Below are 24,467 nucleotides of genomic sequence, written 5' to 3'. Positions count from 1 at the left end.
CATAAGATTAGTCCCATATAGCTTAGGTGTGTAGGCTGTGCCATCCAGGTTTGTGTAAGTACTCTCTGTGATGTTCACACATGGACAAAATCCCCTAATGATGCATTTCTCAGAATGTATCTCCGTCATTAAGTGACACAACTGTACTCTTGTGTTGGGCATTTTTAATGAACCAATCTTATTTATTTGAATGCTTTTGATTTTTTCAAAATTAGTGAAAAATTAACACTTTTGTTACCAGATTACCAAGTTAAGGCTTCCGTCAGATCATACTTACATTAAGAAAGAAAAGCCTGAAGAGATTTATTTCATTTCAGTTAGCTCCTTTAAAGAAATGTGTTCATTAGGACACAAGCCTCATTTATCAAGGTTATTAAACCATTATGTAACAATAAAACTAGATTGTCAAATAATGTTCCATTCTTAGGCTCATTTTATTTTGATAAAACCAGGTTTGCTACACATTTTAAGATAAAGCAAGAGGAATAACTTATTCAGGAAAAATCATTAAACCCAAATAAAACCACCTCAATCATTGTTTTGAATTACTAGCTAATTTTTGTCCCTGAACCTGCTCCACTCAGGTTTTATGCTTTCTTTGATGACTAACTCTCATGGGAATATGATTGGCTTTTAAGATTAAACCCATCCTGGTGGCATAATCCTTGACCAGGGGTCCAATACTAAAAACTACTTGAAATATACATGGTCCATTTCTTATAATTAATTTGAGTTTTAGTAAACCTATGGAGAATAACTTTTGTGGGCATTATTAGAAGTTCAAAAAAAGGTTTTTATTCCCAAAACAAAGTGCCTGCTTTCTGGGTCTGTGAGTGGATCTAACCAGCCCAAGATCGGGACTCAGTTAAGGTTCTCTCTTCCATTATGGAGACCGGAAGATCAAACATCATACTAGTGACTGCAGTCCCTAAAAAACCCTACTGTGTGCTGTCGTGGAAAGAATGTGGCCAGGAATCAATGCTTTCAAGCACTGTTCTACCACCTGTCCCCTAGGCAAACGTTTTCACCCGACTGGTTTGATAAGGGCCCTTGGCTTTCCAAAAGAACTGTACTCATGGATGGGGATCACTTGAAAATATTTTGCTAAGGTGCTCACTCGGAAATTCTAACTCTGGTAATTGTGGTGAATCTTGTGTTCTGGGTAAACACTGTTGAATACTTCTTCACTACCTCTACCCTGTAAGCATTCTTGTCTCTTTTGGAGTGGTTGATAAGACTCTTTTTGGTGAAGTAGCAAAACCAGAGGGCCTTATTTCTAAATCTAGTTAACCAAATGCCTCCTGCACTCACCTAGTCATCACAAAATGGTGCACAAGAGCACTAACTATTTTAATTCCTAATTCTAAAGTTAATCACGGTGATTCTCAAATCAGGAAGAAAATAAATAAAGATGCCATGTTATTCACTGGTCTCCTGTGAGATCTCACAGGTTTCTCATTAAATCGCACTGTTAGTGTTGGGTTCAGCGCTTTACAGGCAGGCAGATAGAATCCTGGCTATGACTTCCATCCACTCCCTGAGGAGGAGGAGAGATCGATGGCCATGTTCTTAACAGTGTCTTCAGTACTCAAACCACACTGGCCACACATTAGGAGCCAAATACATGTTTTCCAAGGGAGGAAGTGGAAGAATGAATAAAGTTGGGTGGGTCTGGTGGCACAGAGGTTAAGTTTGAGTGCTCTGCTTCGGCAGCCCAGGGTTCACGGGTTCAGATCCCAGGCATGGACCTACACACCACTCATCAAGTCATGCTGTGGCGGCATCCCACACACAAATTAGAGGAAGATTGACACAGATGTTAGCCAATCTTCCTCACCAAAAAAAAAAAAAAAAAAAAGACAAATAGTGTCAGCCCTCCAATCTTTCCTTCCTCAGCTGTAGAACAGAATGGTGATATCTATTTACCACTGGTTGTGCGAGAATGAAATAATACATGTTAAGTGTTTAGCACAGGGAATAGCATATGATAAGAATTCTATGACCAGTAATTATCTTCCTACAGGAAGTCCACATCTCTGATTTCTAGAAGCTGCTTCTTTATTTCCTCCTCTGCTTTATTTTCCTATGTGGTAAAGAGTAAGTTTTATCGGTATTAAATCAAGTAAAATTCTTGTTCAGGGTAAAGCTGCTAAAACCTTTAAATCTGAATACTTGAAAAACAAAGGGAATTAGATTTTTCATTGACTTTCTACCCATCTCTCTCTGACACAGCTCAGCAAATCTCCACTCTTTTAGAGGATTCCCCTCTAAGGGGCTCTAGACAGGGTTTTCTCCTGAATTTCCTTCTGAATTTCCACTTTCCGAATAAGTAAAGAGTGGAACTAGATGCTTTGTGCCTCTTCTATCCTCCTCGCCCTTATGTTAAGCTGATCTGGGGAGAACACCCCTCGCCATCGGGTCAATTGATGGCTGCAGTTCTGTAGGCATGAAAATCAACGACACTCGAGGTTAGTTAATTCTAGAAAATCATGCAATCTAACGCTTGCTCAGATCCCTAGTTTCCTGCCTGTGGAATACAAGGCATAGTGCAGATCTCCAGTTTCCCAGGAAGGCACTTCATTCTATTTTCTTTTTTTCTTCTTACTTAGTCTAATGACTCACATTCCAGATAGTTCTGCCCAATTTTAGAATTAGCATGATCTACTTTGTAGGAAAAAAAAGAGCCCACAATGTTTCATGTACAGTATAACTTATGTAATTTTTTTTCAGGGAAGGAGAAAAATACAACACTCAATGCAGAAGAATTCCTGCCTCCTTTAAAAGTAGGAGATGTAAAATATTAGTATTCTATCATTGGGGTGTGTTGTAATTTACTTATTTACTGTATAATTCCCTGTGCATCTAAGGAATTTACATTTTCAAAGCATACTTAATGATATGGAAAAACAGTCTCAAAACAATGAAGTAAAAATGCAAGATGCAAATAACGCAGGCCGTGTAGTTCCAATTGAGGGAAATATCCCCAAATGTTCATTTTATCATCTCGAGGGTGGCTTGAATTTTTGTAAATCACTTCCTTTTTCTTTTGTGAAACATGCCTTTCTCCCACTCACAAGGACACTGTCAGGACAACTGAGAAACTTGACTAAGTCATGTTTCAGCCCCTATGAATCTTCAAAAAGAAAGGCAACATGTGCGTCCAATGAATTATAATAGAATACCGATGACTCAGCATTTCTGACAAGAAGTCCTTGCATGAGTCTCTTTTTGGTTCTTCCAAGAAAGGACAGTCAGAGACACCTCATGGGAACTGCTGCAGGCCTTGGGGAGGAGGCCTCGGTGGCAGTAGTTGGTTTGTACTGGGCCATCCGAGAACGAGAACACGGCAACAGCTCAGCTCAGCCCCAGAAGTCACAGACTTGGGGAGACCCAGGCTTTAAATGCAGCCCACCTTTGGAGCTGGACACCCAGGCACCTGGCCTGCCTGCTGGAACGGTGACCGAGAATCAGCCATCATGAAATCAGGAAGAGGCTTTATCCTGACCTGGTTACAGATCACTGTTCCACCTAAATTCCATTGTTACTGATAAAATGTTATATCAATATATTTTTAAACTGATGCTATCTGCTTACTGAGTATTTTGCCTCTGGAGACCACTATGTAGGTGGTTTTCCTCTATCAGGGAACAAGTAACTCATGCCACTCACTATTTTGCATCTTTCGCTTGTTGTCACGTATCCATGCTCTATTAATGGCTTTTAAAAAAACTCAGTCCCACTGGTTAATTTAAATCCTTTTCTTCATCTGTGATCCATAGAGCTTACTCCAATACACAGTCTCATCTAGACAGACTAAAAGACGGAGGCCCTAATGCTGCCCACCTAACATGGGAGGAGCTGGAACCTAGAACAGAACATTTCTCCAAATGGAAAACAGCTCAGATGGTTAATGCAAATGAAGAATTTCAATTGGCATTGAACATAGCGTAATGCAAAATAACCACCTCACAGATCACTCGCTTCTATCTACGTATCAAAATATTTATAAAATGTCTTCACATTTCATACCTAACTAAGCCTCTTGGTATTTATTTTTTCAGTAGGATTTCCTTTGTCTTTAAACAAAATCTGATACAATGACCAAGCATGGACTTTTAGAAAGTGGACTCTCTCTCTCTCATTCTGCCTCTGTCTCTGCCTCTTTCTAAATATACAATCTAATCAGGGTGCAGATGGAGGACTCAAAGTATCACACAGATTATTATTGTAGATTGCATATAATAAGCTCTACAATCTGATTTCTGTGCCTCATATCTGATCCCCTTTCTTGAAAAACAGGCACATTTAAAATTGAATTTACAATTGAGGAAGTGAAAATTTAAAAGTACTGTATCAGTAGAACGTGGAAAGTTCCATGGAGATTAGTGATCATATAAATTGTTTACAAGGGGATAAGTAACTCCAGGGCATTCCGTAGCTCCCCAAAGTAAGAACAATCAAGGGGACCCACCAGGCTTGAGAAAAACTCCTCTCCTTAGAAGATGATTTCAATATTGTGCGTGGATAGGAAGGCCATCAAAGTGTGATAGAAAGGATGTCAAAAAAGAGAAATCTATTACAAGCATGATCATAGTACTTTGAAAAAGTAAGTTGCAGGCTTAAAGTTCACGTAGCTATCTTCCAGGGCTTTCGTAGTTCGTGATTTCTCAGGGACACCAAAGTGCCTCGGTGATGGGTGGTTGGTCCTCTGTGCTCTAGCCTCACTCAGAAATAACCTGAAGCCAGTGGGCCAGTTCTGCCAGGGTGACATTAGGCCATGGCCCTCTGTGGTCCCTGCAGAGTGGGTCAGTTCCATGGATGTGGGAGGGGGTGAGTGCTGAGTCTGGGGACTGCAGGGTGTGCTTCCAACTTGGAAGCACACATACTTTGGAGTTGCTTCTTTTTCTTTCTTTTTCTTTTTTTTTTAATTTATTTTTTTGAGGAAGATTAGCCCTAAGCTAACATCAGCCGCCTATCCTCCTCTTTTTGCTGAGGAAGACTGTCCCTGAGCCAACATCTATGCCCATCTTCCTCTACTTTATATGTGGGACGCCTGCCACAGCATGGCTTGCCAAGTGGTACATAGGTCCGCACGTGGGATCTGAACCAGCAAACCCTGGGCCGCTGATGCGGAACATGCAAACTTAACCACTACACCACCAGTCCGGCCCTTGGAGCTGCTTCTTTCTTGGAGATGACCCAATGTTCAATAGTGACTTTTGTGGGGGGTGAATTGTGCCCCCCCAAAACATATGCTGAAGCCCTAATCCCTGGTACCTGTGAAAGTGACCTTATCTGGATGCGGCCTTTGCAGATGTAATCAAATTAAGATGAAGTGTCATAGAGGATTAGGGTGGGCCCTAAATCCAATGACTGGTGTCCTTATAAGGAGAAAGACAGACGGGACACAGAAGAAGAACACCATGTGACACTGGGAGTAGAGATTGGAGTGATGCCGCCCTAAGCCAAGGAATGCCAAGGATTTCTGGCAATCACCAGAAGCTTGGAAAAGGCGAGAAAGGGCTTTTCCCTAGAGCCTTTCAAGGCAGCATGGCGCTGCTGAGCTCTTGACTTCAGACTTCTGGACTTGAGAACCTCAAGACAACATATTTCTTTTGTTTCAAGTCACCCAGTTTGCTGTACTTTGTTATGGCAGCCCCAGGAAATGAATACAGTGGCTAAAATATATCCTCTAGGCTTCTCTTTTGCAATCCAAAGATTGAAACAATTTGTCCTGAAAAGGTAAGAGAACTAAGTAAATTTGCTTTTTTGGGTAGATTTGGGCAGATGCCTCCATGATGAGTTAGATTAGCAACGTATGGTGGAGTAAAATCCAGATAATATTTGGCCAGGGTGATTTCAGAAAAAGAGAGAGCCAAGAGGCCTGGGAGTCAGCAGCTGAAGGAATTCAACCAGCATGAAGCAGCAGGCAGTGACATGCAGAAGTGGGGGCCACGCTGTCCTGCCCATCACTGGAGCCCTGTCGAACCAGGTGGAGAGACAGGAAAAATTCAACCTAGGCGGCTTGGAGGGCCTTAGAAGTCCTGCTATCAAGCGTGTGTGTGGTGATGAGAGCATTTTCCGTGCCCCTGTGAAGCGTCAATGAACAAGAGGCACCCTATAAAAATAGGGACTATGTATATGGGAAGGGCTGCAACTGAGAAGCTGCAAGAAGGAAGGATTTTTAGGACAAGGACGGGGCTCAGTTATAGTTTCCTAAGACCTCTGGCAAATACTCCATTGTGAAATAAGGCAGAGTAAAGAATTCCAAAACAATTGCATTATCTTAACACCCTTTTGCCCTGCCTCACTTCCTCCCATTCTCCACTGGCCTCCTTTAAATCAATCAGCTTAAATCAATGGTATCTATGCAGAATCTCAAGACAGAAATTCTGCTGGGAACAGAACAGGAATGAATGTCAAGGAGAGGTCAGAGTATACTCATGAGCTTTGCTGCCCATCGTCTTACTTCCTTAACTTCACTGAGAAATCTTTTTGCTAAAACACATGCATCGATTTCCTCCTGGCTTTGTCAGCCCCAAGCCCGGACAGCCACGTTCCCCGTGAGTTACAGCGTACCTTCTGAAGAAATGCACCCAGATCAGAATGGTATATGAGTCTGTCCTATTCTGGCTCTAGAAAAGAAACGTTACAATAAATAGGTGGGAGAGATCGGCCCCACAATGGCAAAACAACCACAATAGCAGTGAAATCAAACTGAGGAAAACTTAACCTTATCATTAAATAGATACTTTTTTCTTTACAAAGTTGCCACCTATTTCTCAGGAAAAAAACTATGAAAAGGATACTGTGCAAATACTTGTCATTATTTTTAGTTGGTTACATACCACAGTTAGTCACCAAAATTACATGGAAAAGGGTAAATCGGGGCTGTGCTACCCAGGGTGGGTGTCAGATGGAGGTAAGGCAGACAGTGTAACATGGGCAGCCCTGATTGGTTTTGCTGGTTCATTTCCACTTAACTTGCCCCTTTATTTAAAACAAACTTTCTCTAACAAAGCTTTAATACCACTGAATGGCATTTTAATAGAATGGAAGCCCCCTCAGCAAAGACCAGAGAGTTAATATACATTATATTGGCTCCTTGCATCTCCTCTTCACTTTTCTAGTCCTTTCCAAGTCCGCGTGGAGCATGTTAGGAGAGGAGGGAGATATTGAAGGTAAGAGGGAGGCAAGCCCACTTCCTGTGTGATTGGGCCAGCTATGCACCCCCCACGCTGAGTGCTCCAATATTTTCCCTCCACCTAAAGCCAATTCATCATGAAGGAGACCCCTTTCAATCCCCCTCCACAAAGAATCTTTCCTTGATCACTCTACCAGCTCTCGATCCTTTCCTTTTCCGCAATGCAAATTTCTGTCACCTGGACTCTTTTCAGTAATTGAAAATCGCCTTTCAGGGACTGCTCTCTGCAGCTTAAAAGGGTGCAGTGTTTATATGACCCTTGAAGGCTCGAAAATGGGCTAGCAGGAGTTGAACACTCTCTCAGGTAAGTTACACGATATTTTAAGAGAGTCATTTATATTTTCTAAACACAGGATGGACCCCATGAGCAGGAATTTCAGACCAGGTAGGAAGTGAGGGTCATGGGTTGTGGGAGCTAATTGGGGGCCAGTGGGAACCTGTCAGGGGTCCTCATGCCCCTTCATGAGGCAGCTGCCTAATCAACCTATTTCAAAGGATGGCCCTGATTTTAGGGTGAGAAGCAAGACGTGCTTCTGCAGATAAATCAATCCTCTAACAGCAATAAACACTCTATTTTGACATCCTGGGAGATTTGCTTCAAATGAATCACAGTGAGCTATTTTTTCCCTTCTGGGCAGAATACTATTTGCAGATATCTGCAAATTTGGGGAGAGAGCTTGCTTGCTAAATGGAACTCTTGACAAGGAGAAAAAGGTGAACTGGACACACATTCTCACATGCACCCCTCCCCCAAAATCCTTCCAAATCTTCATTCAGTTTAAACTACCTCTTTATAAATAATATCTGATTAAAATCACACTAAAAAGTGCGTCAGCTTCTATGTTAAATGACCATTCCTGGATTGTATCATTAAAGTATTTGTGCGTGTGCGTGTGTGTGTGTGTGTATACTTTTGTCCCGTCATCTATGATGGATCAAAATAAATTAGCCTACAGATAACTCAAATTCTGTGGATGTGCCTTGATGAAGTTCAGCTTATTTAACAGTATCTAGAGGTTACTGAGCAGACTTGAGGATTCAGGAGCAAGTAGGAAAGGCTTTAAGGAGAGGTTGAAGCCGATGACATTCAACAATCACAGCATTAGTTTCTCACTGTATACTTTAGCAGTCTAAAAATGAGGCTTCAGACAAAATACCTCTCCCCAATGGGGCCAAGACTTCCTTAGTCACAGACACAGGGTATGTACTGTGGATGACACCCAGCCCCTGTCAGTTCTCCAGAGCTGCTCCTAGGTGTCTTCTTTAGCCCAGGGCCACTCTGACACTACCCACTCAAACCCAGGGGTACTCCAAGACTACGCTCAAGACTCATTCATTTGTGTTTGCCACCTACTCACCCCACAACCACTGCAGAGTGAAAAACCGAGTCATCCACACTCCGGCTCACTCTCAGCAGTGACTTCGAATCAGGAACTGATAGTCCATATTGGGGTACACTGAAAGGTTCCCCAACAAGAAACCCTGGTCCACTTTACCTAACACCAGCATCTGTACTGGCATAATTTCTTCCTTTGCCCCCATCGCTAACAAGTTTACGCCAAGTTAGAATGTCGAGTAAAGCATACTAAAAATGTCTGAGTTCTGGGTTGCTCTTCGCAACATCTATTAATCTGAGCTTCTAATCTCCTTTCCAAAAGAACAGTAACCAAGGTAAGAACTGGAAACATTCATTTGCATCGAGATGCCCATAATCTCTCCCCTTTCAGGAATTATTTAAGTGCTTTTAAAGCACTGTTTTTCAGGACAAGATAGAAGGAGAGGTTGATTTTCCAGTGATTATTCTGACTTGGCATTTATACTTAGAATTTCCACTGCTTTCAAGACTCAGGTTTGGGGCTTAAAGAGGTTTGGTATGAAGAGCAGCAAGCATCCAGCCCCAGGGGCTAGCTGACATCTGCTGTAGGACCGGAGGAGAGAGGGAGGTGGGTGAGGACAATGGGGATTTTGGGGAGCTGAGGTCTCCCTGTTCCTCAGTCCGTGTCAAGAATGTATCTGCTCCTTTAAAATCTGTGCATCCCCTGGAATGGCTGTGCTGTTTAGAGAGACCTGTACTGATGATACAGGTGCAATTCAAAAGAAATATTTTTTTAAAAAAAGTTGGCTATGGGGAGAGGAGAGGAGTTCTGTTATAAAAAATAAAACTTAAAACATTGTCTTCTCCAAACATAGATGGTTTATAAGACCGCTGACAGATCGGAGGTCCTGATTCTGAAGCATAGGTGGGAAGCTTAGTGCATATGGTGTCATCCAAGCATCCGAGAAGGGGCCGCTTACGAAGATTTACATTTTACATAGGTAGGAGGGCAGGTGTGGGGAATTGCTGAAGGACTTTCCCGCAGATAAAGCAAAATCTCCACAAAATCCGGTTCCGTCTAATGTCTAAAGACCAAGAGCTCGTGTCAAGCTCTGAGGTAAAATGAAAAACAAATTTAGTCATACAGTGACGTTTCCATTCAATAAGTAAACCTTTCCACTCCCTACTCAGTATATAGAAACACACTTTGTGGACTCCAAATAGCGACAAAGGAGCCCAATGGCTTACTAGTTTAGAACGACTAGTTCCCTCATTGCTTAACAATCTCAATGAAACCGCTTTACAAAATAAAACACACTCCAGGGCAAAGCACGTTGAGAGAAAGAAGCCAGAGAATTAAGAAGAAATAGTCATAGAACATTTTTTGTGATTCCATGTCATCTTCTTCCCCAACATCAGCCTACACTTCTGATTTCATCAAGACTGCTTGTTTATGCACAGATTTTAGACACACATACTTTGCTGACCGAGAAGAACACATTATCCTCATTTGAAGCAATTTTCGTGTAAATGATTGCGCTGTTAACCTTCCAGGGTCATTCAAATATTTTCTGAGAAATTGGCTCCTTTAAGTTCTTTCTTAGAATGCCATGTGTTTCATTTTTGTGCAGAACAGATGACAGGCAGGCCATTCCAACAGGAGTTTAGTTAATTTAACGAATGCCTGTCAGGGGAAGTGAAGTGATGGGGCTCATAAGGCCAGTACCAGCTCAGTTTTTCCTTCTTCTCTAATAGAAAAGGCAAAACATGCTGTGTGATTTTGCAACCGGGCAAATTTAGAAATACTTTAAAGCTTTCTGTTTTGCCAAGTGTTTCATAAAAAACTCTTTTCTTTCTATTTCATGCCAAAAAAATGTTACCCCTTAAATATTTTTTCCCATATCTGGCTACATGTCCAGGATTTCTTCTTTTCTAAGAATAAATAATTTTTCTGGGGGATAAAAATGCCACTTGCTCCATCGGAGTAAACATTTCTTTATATAGAAAAAGCATTTGAAACATTCCACCAATAAGTCTAAAGAAGGATCTTTACTTAATATGATTTTGTTAAATTAACTTTGATTAAATATTTGATCTTTGAATTCTTTCTGTGACTCTCAAGGGAAAGTTCAGGCTTGTTTTAGAACACTTTCAATTCTACTTCTCTCACTGCTCTCAAGCTATTCCTTTTTACTAGAAAGCATTAAATAAGAATGAATTTCTGTCTTTGACCAAAATAATACCTTGGAAACGATACCAATGCAAGGGAACCCTCTGGGTTCCATTCTTTGCTTGCATATTTAGCTGGAGTTAGAAGGTTTCAGCTGTCAGGGTTTCAAGAACTCTAGCATTAAAAAAGTGTGAACTTGCAAATTAGCTGTCAAGTGTAATAGAAAGTGAATAATGCAGCCCAGAGCTGACTTGTTTCCATTTCTGGTGTCCTATTAATCTTGCTGTTAGGTAAAGCACAGACACACAGGAACACTGAAATGTAGCAATTCGTATGGGTTGGTTTGGTATTTTGTTTTTTATGAGCTAAAAATGGTAATTACACTCACAAAGCCAAAAAGCTAAATAAATAGTCTTAGAGTCAAGAAAATAGGACAAAATAAAAACAGGCTTGAAAAAGCAATAATAGCTGTACACCTAAAATGTGATCAATATTCATAGGGAAATAAATTGTATGGCATTAGTTCTCATAAAACCACTAACGACCTGGTGAAATACCCTAGAGTTAAAACTTAACACAGGGCAACTTAGTATAAGGTCATTTGTTATTGATATTTAATGAATCATTGTAAGTCAATCTACTGTCAACAAAAAGCATTCTAAGTTGATATATAATGTTATTGCCAGTTAGCTGGTTAATTTTGAAAGTCCCTGTGTGTTCATCAGCATATGAAGGTGTGTGTGTGTTCGGGATCGGGACAGGGCTCTGGTCCTTTATAAATGCTTCCTTCTAAACTTCCTGGTTTGCAAGTCTTTGTCACTCTTTTTAAAATCTAAAATTGCAAGCTGATTATACTTGGAGAGCATGTAGAGATGAGGACATGCAAACAGTTCAGAGAGAACACATCGCACAATGATTCCAAAATGTCATAAAGGTGTTTCAGAACAAACCAAGATTCTCTCAAAGATGAATGATATACTGAGAAACCGGCGGATGTAGCAAATTGTTTTGCTCGTCTTCAACCCACTGTCATCCTGTTACAAACAGTACCAAATAAAATTTCCGTCCCTGTCCCACCTCATCACCACCCTGTCCCCTTCACGCATGGGGGAATTAGTGATTTACATTTTGAAAATGTCAAGCATCTCAAAACACTTACGTTTAGTTGAACTGGGTCTCCCATGGTAAACAATAAAACCCAACACAGCAAGCCTGCTTCCTAGGGACGGCCACTCAGCATCGTGATGCACCCAAGTCAGAAATAATACCCTTCATTTGCTGCAATTGGTTTAGTATCAGTGCTATAAAAAATAGATGATGGAAAACTGAAGCCCTTGACAGAAATACAAGTCTGCTGTGTGTGGCTTCTACAGGACTGGAGCAGAGTGAAGTGGCAGTCTTGTCTATACACTGAACTCGGGCTTTGCCAATGCTGGCCAGCAGACACACGTGCACAGCCTACTCACGCTGTCAGCACACTCAGCACTGTGGGCCCAGGCCATGCCTGATGCCATTTACAGAAATGGCAGAGAGCTAAACATACACACAGTTAGAAGTCAACTGGCACAGAAGCTTCAGCCTATGGAATATCACTTCGGAGTGGGCAGGCCAAGTTATTTATGGGGCTTGGGTTTTCCTTTTTTGCTTTTGCTAAAAGGTCATTTCCATCACAAGAATGATCTGTGCCTCTGGCAAAAGGAAAGCTGGAAGTCAGTGAAGTAAAGGCTCGAAGGTCACCCAGTCTGCGCTATAGCATGGAGCGACACTGGGAGGCCAAAACACAAAATAAGCCCCTCAGACCAGCTCTAACTGAGTGTACTGGTTCTTTGGCGTCAAATCAGAGCCCAAAAATGGGTAGAGAAAGTCTAACTAAAAATTGAAAAATTAGGATCTGTGGTCTGTAAATACAAGAATGTGTAATATGACACTAAAGAGGAACATCATTTGAAAAATTTAACATGTTGTAAGAGAGAACAAGAAGACTCAAGAAAGAAACAGGCAGCGAAAGTAACAGAGAGAAATGGATGAAAAATACCTTCTGCTTCTCTAATCCTATCACTGCTTTAGAGCCACATGTCAAGCCTTAGACCCACCCTCTTGCTTACCCTTCATTACACACCCTTGCTTTGGTGGCCCCGATTGGACACTGCCCTGGAATCTACACAAAGCAAACTAAAAAACATTTTTGTTTTTGTTGTTTGCTTTATTTCTGGTCCATGAAGTTGGACTAACTCAGCCGCAAATCATACACTGGCTGGCTTCCAAGAGCAAACTTGAATGCTTGGCTTTAGAGGTGCTTATTAAGATGCTCATTGCCTCCCACCCCAACTGGTCCTCCACTTGATCCTGGTCTACGTGGGCTTGTCTCCTACATTTCAGAACCACTGGAGTTTGATGCAGCCTCTGGTCCCTCCAAGGCTAGAGGCCCTTCCTGACCACCGACCCCCCTTGCCTGTCTCTGAGATTGGGATCTCAGCTCCCTTGCATTAGTCTGATTTAACTTGCCCCACTAGCATTTTTTCTCTGCTCATTCTTGGTGAAGACAATAACTTCTAGTTCTTGGGGGCCAGCCCTTGTTCCCAGAGATTGGGTGTGGAGTTCAAACAACCCTTGAGAATCCTATCTTTCAAGCCTGTCAGCTGGCACTTCAGTGCTCCTCAAGTCCTAAAGCAAGCAGTGAATAAAAGCGAAACAAAACCCACTGACCTGTGCACAGGTAGAACCTAGACGCACCTGGAGCACTGTCTGTGGGGACAGGCTGCCCGGCTTTGCTTCTTGTCTCCATCATTGATTGGCCACTTAACCTTGCACATTGCAAAATGGGGATAAATAGAACCTACTTGATTGGTTGTTCTTTCAATCACTCATCCATTTGTTTATTCCTTCAGCCAATATTTATGGAGGACCTACTACCTCCCAGGCAACAGGAATCCAGAAGAATCCAGAAAGGATAAGAATCCATGCTCTCATTGAGTTTATATTCTGGTGCAGTTTATGTCAAGGATTGAATAAGATAATTCACCTCAACTGGTCACCATAGTGCCTTTGATGTAGTAAATACCCAAGAGTTGCTAGCTATTACCATAATAAACTTTTAGCAAAGGTTTAAAAAATCGGAAATAAAGATATATCTGCTATAGGAAAAAGGGGGAAGGGGGGAAAATATAGAGAGGTCAACAGAGAGGAATATTTTTTAAAGTTATTCAAGAATCTGGCATTAAGTAGATTCTGAGTATTTCCTAATCCTTGACCTGTGTTATTTGGCGTGGCATTACACAACTGAGAATGTGTACTTACAAAGTCCCTAGCTATATGTACACCCTGTGACACCACTCCACAGCGGCACAGCCTTCAGCATGTGTCAGCACCCTCCTTAATTCTAAACAGCCGTACTGAGCATGGTGACAAACAGCTCCAAGCCCTTTGGGCACACTTGGTACCAGCTCCAGTTTTCTGAAGAGGGATCTCATGCACATCCATTTACGAAAGCACCCTACATCTGAACCTTCCATCTCAAGATCAGATGGGGTAAGATGGAGCTTTTGTACTGTTACTCTTTATTAGATACACTGTCCTTTCTAAGTTACCATAGTTTTATAATCTCTCCCATTTGTTATTATGTTTTTGTAGCATCCTAGTGAGGCAAGCTAGTATCACAATGTGCTGCTTGGGGAAAGTTACTATTGCCAAGTCACTTGACCTCACTAAACTTCACCAGTGTATAAAAACCTAGAGTGTTTTTAACTCAGTCTCTCGTGCATACCCACTAGATCCCTGATTGCTACTTAGGATGACGAAGAACAGGACAAACAATCCCTCAGTCGCAAGCAGTCTCAAACCAGGCCATGAGCCTTGTAATGTTTATTCCACATTATCCTTCACTCCTGAGGATGAAGACAAAGAGCTAAATTCAACATTTATTGACTCCTTTCAGTATACACACCCAGGAGTCTAGAACTGTTTTTTAGCTTCATAATAATCTATCCAGTTACTTTGCATTTCCTTCTTCCACTCCCAAAAATTCTGTGTTAGAGATGGTTCAGGAATCAAACGAATGGTTCGACAAGACAAACTTCAAGATTCTTTGTGTTACTCCTCCTACTTCATTTCTTCCTCCTCCTCCTCTTCCTCCTCCTCTTCCTTCTTCTAATTCTTCTTCCGCTTCCTCCTCCCTCTCCTGCTCTTCTCCTTTTCCTTCTTTTTATTTTTTTGTTATTCTGTCTCCCACTTCTGTTTCCTAAAAGTTCACGTCATTGGACGTTATTATAACTATCCAGTTGCCCTATGATCACGTGAGTGCTGGAGGTTTCAAAACCGTACACCCCATTGCATAAGTTCCTGCATTCCTGTAGGGTTTGGAAACATAGTAGCCCCGTGCAGCCTTTTCCAGGGGCCCCAAGAACACTGGGCGGGTATCAGATCCAGTTTTTTTCTGTGTCACTCAATCAGCATATTACTCTAATCTACAGTGTACTATATTTTATTAGTAGAATACTAGCTTAATACTAGGAGAGAATTTAAATTTAAATATTATTTTCATAGGTAAAAACAAAGTAGCAACCGACAAGTAGCATTTCTCTTTTTGGCTTTCTCTAGCTGGTACATTTTATTTTTAGGCATATACTACACCTTCTCTGCGCGCACACACGCCCACACACACTCACACACACATCCAATTTGAAGATACCACCTCGGCGGCCTGAAGATTTCATGTGATGAAAGCCTGCTTCAATGACCTCTTTGGTTACTATGTATCTCCTGGCCGGGACTCTTACTGCCATTTTGGCCTTCCTGAAAAGTGGGGTCTGGCCTCAGCTGTCATAAATATGTCTTCCTGGTCATATTTTTTTTGTCTCCATTCATCAGCAAGCCTCAACTATACCTTTCTACATTGCAGACTATGGAGAAGGCAGTGGAGGGAGAAATCACAGAAGGAATAACACGGTGACAGACGCACGGGGGGAAACACAGCAAGCGGTTTTTTACATCAGGGTCGCCTTTAGGCAAGATTTATGGGAGGGAACGTTTTCTCTACACTCAAGTGGCTTGAAAAGTCACAGAAAGGTAATCCCTAGTGACATAATTCAAACACATTTGGTTGTTTCTGAAAAGTCCTCCAGCGACGTCACCAGAAGCCATGTTTTTAGGGCTGGTTTTCAGAAGTGTGATGGATTTCTATGGATCCACATGCATGGTCTCTTTTATCTGATTAGAGTTAGTTAACTGGGAAGGGAGGCAGTGGCTGCAGGCCAGGACAAACTACAACCAACTGCGACAAGCTAAGTTCACCCTGGATTGACGTGCGGTTAGGAATGCCCAGTAAAACATTCTCACATGGAGTTGGGTTCTGTAAGAAAACACCAGTTTGTGAGGAGACTTTCTTCCCCCGTCGACCAGACCGCCTCCTAAGCTAGTTGCACCCCGTAGACTTGAAGCTATAAGCAGGGGATGCAACTTCTTTGTGATGCGATAATGTGAATTTAGTTGCAAATGTTTGAATATGAGCTCGAACAGACTTTTGATGATCTGATTGGGAAGAACTGGAGGGTACTAGCTCCTGGGCAGCGTGCTCAGGGGTGCCTGACCTGTCTTGGGAGGAGCCCCATGGAAGAGAGAGCACTCTGTCCTCTCTCAGGGACAGCTGGAGGTTCCAGGACTGTGCTACTGCTGGTTCCTTGCTGGTCGCCACCTCGGCCCCAGACAGGTGAGTCAGACCCACAGGTGATCACAGCAATGACTTCTCCTTTCCTCTCTCAGCAAGCACTGCTCTGTGCCTGGAGTGGTGAAAGACATGGCCTTTGCCGTCTCCTGGACCAGGGACCCTTGCATTTCTCCCCAGTTTGGTCTAGGCTATGGTAAGAGCTGGTAACAAAGCTTGCTGAGTTTTGTGGTGGTCCACTCTGCGGTAGAGAGAGCTGCTCCCAGCGACCCTGTGGAACTAGGAAATTAGCATTTAACCATACAGCATCCAGACTTGTGTCCTTGGCCTCATCAGGGAGGACTGGGCTCTGATGACACGAACTGTGGCTCAGGCCCTCAGGATGTGTGAAGTGGGGTTGCTGGGAATGACTGGCTCCATTTGCAGGAACCTCATACATCCACATCTGCCGCTTGAACGCGCTTAGTCTTTCAGGATCATGCCGGCTTTGATTTATGTAACTTGTTCTTGAAAATATTTTCAGAGTTTAGTGTCTATCAATATAATCCTTCCATACATACATGTGCCTCTGGGATTTGAAGTAAGGTGAGATGGGGAGCAGAGCATTGAAACCCTTTAAGGATTGCACGGTCACCCAGCACATTAAAGCAAAAACACCCTCTGCAGCCAATCCAGGCTGTCGAGGTAAGGTCCCATGGGTAATCTTAAGGAGCTAAAAACTAAGGGTGAGAGAAGATTTATTATGGATTTTGCATCCGCAGTTTTGACATTGGTGACATTTTAGGCACAAATAAAGCGGATTTGTTAACCACCTCAAAGTAATTTTCCAATCCAATTAGATTTGTTAGGGAGCTTATTCATCAGTTGTTTGTAATCCAAGTAATGTAGTGAAAAATGATAGCTAAACCTGGCTTATTATTAGAGCTGGTTTACATTTTACCTTTGGCAGCTATAAGATTTCCCTGGGCTGTTTCTGGAGCCTAATTTATTGATGAGCTCCTGTGCCCTACTACAAGAAGAAGCATCTTTCCACCTGAAGAAATGAGGAGCTCCACCTCCAATACGCTTGGAAGAGAACCTGAAGAAGAATGCAAGTACCCCAAACTCAGATAGTGTTCTTTTCTCAGAGCAGGGCAGACAGTGGCCACAAAGGTGTTTAGAAATATAGCTCTGCTTGCTACAGTTACGGCTTGCTTTTTTTTTTTAATGCACATATAGGGAACTTTGAGCAAGACCCTATTAATAAAAACTGGTCCTTGATAAAGCCATGGAATTCCACAGCCTCCAGCAGGGATCAGCAACTACATGCCATAAGTCAACCTCTAGAGGTGGTGCCAAGGGAGGACGCTGAACTGCCCAGCCTTCCTGGGATGCCGAAGCTGCTCCAGGCCATCCAAGGACGAGAGAAGCACTGGGACAGTCAGCGTAAGTTGCTACTGCAAAAACCACTGAGGTCTGGAATTGCCTGAGCACCACAGCTAGCGGCACAAAAGCCTGATGCTGCCAAGTAAAAACAGCTCCCAGGAATTGTCCCCGCTCTGAGCCACCTCCGGGAACAGCAGAGACCATCAGAGAAGGTTTAATTGCTTTGAGCTTCCCGCCTTCTTGATATCCCACTGAAAGTCAGCCTTAAGGGAGAAAGGGGATAGAGCCCTCCTGTTGTATTAAGCAACCACAGGAAAGAAAAGAAGAAAGAAAAGCACATTTTCACTTGAAATCTTGATGAGATTGGACACTAGAACTTATTGGATACCAATCAGTTAATCACACAGACCTCTGATGCCTGGCGATTCTGGGCCACAATTAGAGATAAATCCATTAAGTTGTGTAATCTTAGGGTATGTGGACTCTTAGGCTAGTTGAATTTTATGAAGGGAAGAAACTGGAAAGATGTATTAGTTCAAGGTATGCATTAACATATAAGGAAGTAATTTGGAAGACGTTTCAGAGGCAAAAGCAGAATGGGCCAGAGTAGACTGGTTTGCCAGGAGTATACAAATACAATGGAAGACTTTCCATGGCTCATCTAAACAAAACAGATACAGGCATGGAGACCAAATCCTTTAATGCAACCAAAAAAAGAAAGCAAGTGTAGTCCAAGTGTATGCCCATTATCTCCTTAGAAATGAAAAAATTAGAAGCTATTCTTTGGGGAGTGTTGCTCGCCTGCGGCCCCAGCTGGCTGCTATGGCTTCGTTTTCGATCTACAAACACTGGTTGGGCTGGTTGCTAAGTGTATTCATTGGGGAAATAGTAAACTCTTCAAATATGACTTATATGGATACACACAAATGCCTCCCTTTGATCCCATCAATATATTATGGAGAGACTCTATGTTGTCGTAGACTGATCCTGGATCCTGGAGTGTTACAAAAACTCTGGTTAGAATCCCTGCTCTGTCACTTACTAGACATGCGACTTTGAGCAAGTTATTTAATACTTCTGAAGCTTTTCCCCATGTGTAAATAAAAAGGAAGATACAAACTATCATTGTTAAGTGTCAACTGTATATCTCAAGTATGTATAAATTATAAAATCCTGATTAAATTCATCACCATCAAATGGGTAATCCTGTTTCTTTCCCATTGGGAAATATCAAGAACATAGAGCATACTTGCATTCAGAATCTGCTCCCCTCAAATCACATATTTGAAAAGGAGCTCACAAATTCAATAGCATCATTTTACCTGTCATAACATAATAGCTAAGATGATCAGTATGCCCCAGTCATACGGCACCATAGAAAGCTCTAGAATGGATCAAGGCTGCTGAGGAGTCCTCAACATTTGATCTTTATTGAAGTTTACTGATAAAGTTGGTGTACTCTTTGCATCATTTTTTTGTACCATGTGGAAAATAACTGAGCTAATTCCAAAGTAACAGACAAACAACCCTTTCAACCACATTTCCTGTTTGAGAATTAAATGCTCCCTATTGGTGTGGTGAGTAGTGCTCAAGAATGTGAGAATTTGAATGAGAATATGTGGCTTTTTACTTTGTTCTTTTGACTTTAACTTATATTTTGAAATTTGGGGGTAAATTTAAAGCTACTTAGGAGCACTTATTCCTTTCTCTCTCTCTTTTTTTTTTTCTTTTGATATCATTTCTCTCTCTTCTTCTCCTTGACCTTACGTGGCTGTTGAAATTCAAATCACATGAGCAAATAGCAATCAAATTCCCACTATATATATAAGGCATTGTATACAAGGCACCTAAAGGGATGTAAAAAATTTACAACATGGTTTCTGTCTCAAAAAGCATATAGCCTTGTTTGGGGAGACAAAACAAACCATATGAAATATGTCTCATGACACAGGATTTAAACAAAGCCCCCAACAAACCACAGAGGGATTGTTACAGAACAGGGGCACCTAAATTAATTGCTAAAGGAATGCTGTTAGCCCTGACTACTGTATGAATGCGGAAAAGAGAGAAGTCCATGCTCCACTTAACACCGAAGCTGGGGTAAGGAGGAAAAATGAACTACTTGAAAAGAATATAAGTATTGAAGTCAGTCTGGATGTAAAAACCAGTGCTGAGAATCAAGGAATGAAGAAGACTGGTGACAAACTGGAACAAGACTGGCCCAAGAAAAAGTGAGATGAACAGAAGTTGGGCGATTGTCTTTGATATTTTTCTAAATTAGGTGGCAAAAGGGGCAAGAAATAGGCATCCTTAGGCAAAGTCCATCTCTGACCAAGCTTGAGGAGGATGGATTGAGCGCTGGGAGGGGCAGGAGAGGCAGCGGCCCAGCGGTCCTCAGAAGATGGTTGAGGCGTTCTGAATGCAGTTGATACATGTTGATTACAACAGAGACAAAGTGCACGTGTTCACACGTACACATGCACATGAGAAGAGAGGGAATACGGAGAGAAAGGAAGCCAAGGAAAGATGCCCAACATCCCCCGGGAGAAGCTTAGGCACAGAACAATTGGGACAAAAAGTCTAAGACGCTTTGGAGAAGGGTTTTTACTAAAGTCAGTATCTAAAAATAAGCAAAATCACCTTCACGTGGAGGTGAAATTTAGGGATATTTTATTATCTAAGGCAGTGGTCTTATTATCTAAGGCCATGGCAGTTTTGCTCCCCAGGGAACATCTGACAATCTGGAGACATTTCTGGATGTCACAACTGGGGAGTGGAGGAGGATGCTAACTGGCATCTAGTGGGTAGAGGACAGGGATGCTGCTAAACAGCTGACAGTGTGCAGCAGAGACCCTCACAACAAAGAATTATCTGGCCCAGAATATTAATAGTGCCAAGGTTGAGAAACCTAACCTAGAGGATCCCAGTGAAAACAGAACACTCTCTTAACAATAAATGAAATTACTTAGTTGCAAATGGTACTGTACAGTTCGAAAAGGTTAATGTTGTGCATTTGTTAAACATAAATTTAAGCAACAATTATTATTGTGGTTAGAATTTAATATATATATATCTACTGCAAGACTTTTGAAGAATATACTCAGCTTCATCATCCTTTTTTAATAAACTGAAAATACTTCCATCAAAATCATGCCATTGGAAAGCAATGATATGCTGAGCACAGTCCTTTTCAGAAAGAATTCGCATATAATGAGTGGAAAATTGCCTTAAAGAAAAGATTGAAAGAAGTGACAACTTAATTAAACCCAGCTACTGGTCCTATTTCATATTTGTCTTTCCAAACTGCTAATGAATTCTGACCTGTTTAGTCAAGACAAAATGTATTTCCTGAAGAATCTGGAGCCCTTTCGAGGTAAGTAATGGATACTTATCAGACAAGCAAACAGTGCATGTCTATTATTCATAATATTTGATCTTTAAATTGGCATTAACATGGCACATTTAGAATACTAAGGGAAACTCCAGCCAAATTATATAAAGCAGCTACTGAGATGAAAGACATTCCACAAGGAGGGGACCCATCTCAGAACCAGTTGACGCAGCCATGAGCACTTTATGGGTTGCTACAGCACATTAGCCACAAACAGTTTCCATCCCGGGAAGTACACTTAGGGTGGCTACTGGTGCATAATAAATATTTGATCCTAATTAGACTTAATGAACGAATTTTAACTCTGTATCCACTATGCTTCTATAGGATACTGACCCACGAATACAAAAGAAAGGTTTTGGGCATGTGGGTATAGATCTATGGCCATTTTAACACCACCACTAACATTTTTCATATCCCTAAGTCATTTAATGATGATGAAGAATTGTTTGGAAGTCGCTTTTAAAAGACAGGTTGTGGTAAAAAAAAAAAAAAAAAAAAGGAGAATTATAAATTGCATAAGGATTCAATATAATGTACTTTGTACCAAGCAATCTTAAATTTCCTTTAACTTATTTTAATTCATTGAGAAGTTCAAGGTAAAATACGCTTTCTAAAAATTTAATCTGGCAAATTTTAATTGGGGTACTGCTTTGGAATTTGACAGGTTCGAGTCTATTTTTAAAGATTGTTTATAAAAATATTTTTCTCTGATAAAGTAAAAAGGATAATTTTATTTTGTGGAATTAAAAAAATTAATATCTTTTGCCTTCTTTACTTTCAATAGAATAATTCATCCTCTTAGAAGGCAGAAATATTTAATCAGCATAACCCAAAAGACATCTATGTAAGTTAAATAGCTTCAAATCGAATTTAAAAGTTAAATTCTATGATGATTTTTCTGTTCTTTTAAAATCAGGGCACCACTGGATCTGAGGTTCTAAAATTACTCACCTATCTTCTAAAAAATTTACCCATGAGAGATATAGCTTCATATATAATCACAAAATCCATTAAGATACGTTGACATATTACATTATAAAGTATGTAGCTCTACAGTATCACCAACTGTGTAAGGTTGGCCAATGTCTGTAACCCACAACCCCCACATTTTAGTGACTTAACACAAGAAAATTAAATATCCAGTGCAGGTCGGTGGAGGGTGGGTGGTGAGCGTGGGAGGGGGAGGCCTCTGTTCCAAGCAGTCATTTAGAAACAGACCTCGTCAGTTTCCAAGCCCAGACCATCCTCTAGGGCTTCCAAGCAATCATGCTCCTCACCCTTTGTGACTGACAGCCTTGTTTCTCATAGCAATCACGTCTCGTTTATGGGAAAGATTTGATCAGTGTCACCCACATCTTCCTCTTAACATGGAGAAGAGTCACTGTCACCTGGAATGAGACTATAAATTTCACTGTCCTTAGACTGTGTCAGAATTATGCTCCCTTAAAGCGTTTGAAGAGATAAGTCACAAGAATATAATAGGCACTAGAACTATCGCAAAGAGTTTTCTAGTCATAAAAACTACAACTTGAAATTTGGTATAAACATCAGATCCTGAACACAGCCAGCCACATTTTTACTGGCAGACATTAGCAGAGGAGATGGCACGATGAAAACTGTCATAGAGCTTGGAAGTAGCAACGTGTGTTGAAAACCCAGATTTGGGTATCAAGCAGGAGCTGGACCACTCATTAACTTGAGCACAAGGGCTAATGGTCTCATTTTGACCTTCTTATCATTCAGCAAACATCACTCTGTGCAGGACACACCATCAATGCTGTTTTGAACTAAGAACAATCATATTCATTCTTTCAAGAACTTTCTTTCGAAGTATATATGAAGAAGGGAATGGCTTCTCATTCCTCATATCTCACTTGGGGTCAAAATCTTCTGTTTGTTCATCTCATTTATCCTAATCTCATATCCAGTCACATTTATGAAAATGTGAAACAAATTCAACTTTGAACGTCAACTTTGAATGTAAACAGATCTGAAGTAAATATTATCTGATAATACATGGATTAAAGTGCAAAACAAGGGGCTGGGCTGGTGGCGTAGTGGTTAAGTTTGCATGGTCTGTTTTGGCAGTCTGGGGTTCACTGGTTTGGATCCCAGGTGCCGACCTGCGCACTGCTTATCAAGCCATGCTGTGGCAGCGTCCTACATGTAAAATGGAGGAAGATGGGCACGGATGTTAGCTCACAGCTAATCTTCCTCAAAAAAAAGGAGGATTGGTGACAGATGTTAGCTCAGGGCCAATCTCCCTCTCACACACACACACACAAACACACACACACACACACACACACAAACAAAAGTCCCGGAGTTTTACAAATGTTATGTTTTAAAGTAACCATTAAATCAAGGAAACTCGATGTGAAACAAATGAAGACATCCAGGAATTTTAATGGTGTGCAAATGATTTAGACGGGCGGTTGGCAGACTAGAAGTTAAATCAGCTGAAATTTTCATTTATAGCATCTTGGAGAGAGGATGTTCCAAGAATATCAAATAGAAGATGCTCAACAGAAGCCCTTCTGAATCCAGCCCGTGACTGTTATTTTGTTTATGTCATCAAAAATCATTATTCACAGGCCAGCCCCAGTGGCCTAGTGGTTAAGTTTGGCGTGCTCCACTTCAGCAGCCAGGGTTCAGTTCCCAGACATGGACCTACACTGCTCTGTTAGCAGCCATGCTGTGCTGGTAGCACACATACTAAAAAAAATATAGGAAGATTGGTATGGATGTTAGCTTGGGGTGAATCTTCCTCAGCAAAAAAAAAAAAAAAAAAAAAAATCATTATTCACATCAGAACGTGTATCTCTGTAAGATTTAAAGATTATTGTAAGCCAAATTAAACTTTTCCCCTGTACTTACATGGTACAGTATAATTTGGTGTTTACTTTATGTGGATTTTTAATGATGTTTTCCAAAAATCTAGGCAGTCAATTTCTGATAAAGAGAAAATTTCATGCAGTTAAGACTTCTATTCTAGAATGCTGGTTTTAGGAAGCTCATTCTCCAGAAAGAAATCATATCAGTCAGTCCACAGAATTAAAAAATATATATATATTTAAGCCACCCAAAAACTCAAACTCATTGTGGAATATGGCCTAAATTCTGCATAATTTTAACTACATAGTCAGCCTACAAAAAAGCATCTGCTCCATGTGCTTACAAGTAACACAGGTCACACCCAGGGCTGGATCCTGAAGAGGGCTTCCCTTTCTCCACTTTTGGATGCTTCCCTCATTGAACTGCATGCAAAAGCAGGAAGCGTGCTGTTCGGGGACCCCATCTTCTAGTAAAACACTGTAAGATACTGCCAAGTTCCACTTCTTGTCACCTCCTCCATCTCCA

The 24,467-nt window shown here is 41.3% G+C and overlaps 1 protein-coding gene across 11 annotated transcripts in view; it reads right to left on the bottom strand.

Moving 5' to 3' along the window:
- The window catches only part of SORBS2 (sorbin and SH3 domain containing 2), a 207,377-nt gene that overhangs the window by 130,963 nt on the left and 51,947 nt on the right, over window positions 1-24,467 (bottom strand). For 3 of the 11 annotated variants that reach the window (XM_070499882.1, XM_070499883.1, XM_070499863.1), the window contains one exon: window positions 6,580-6,635. The exons of the other annotated variants lie outside the window; for them this stretch is intronic. The gene's annotated coding sequence lies outside the window, so the exon portion shown is untranslated. Of the gene's footprint in view, window positions 1-6,579; window positions 6,636-24,467 lie in introns of those variants that run through there. 11 annotated transcript variants of the gene reach the window in all.

This window comes from Equus asinus, chromosome 27, assembly GCF_041296235.1.
Source record: "Equus asinus isolate D_3611 breed Donkey chromosome 27, EquAss-T2T_v2, whole genome shotgun sequence".
Classification (NCBI taxonomy): domain Eukaryota; kingdom Metazoa; phylum Chordata; class Mammalia; order Perissodactyla; family Equidae; genus Equus; species Equus asinus.
The sequence above is the reverse complement of the archived record's forward strand: the minus strand, read 5'-3'. Positions and strand labels throughout refer to the sequence as shown.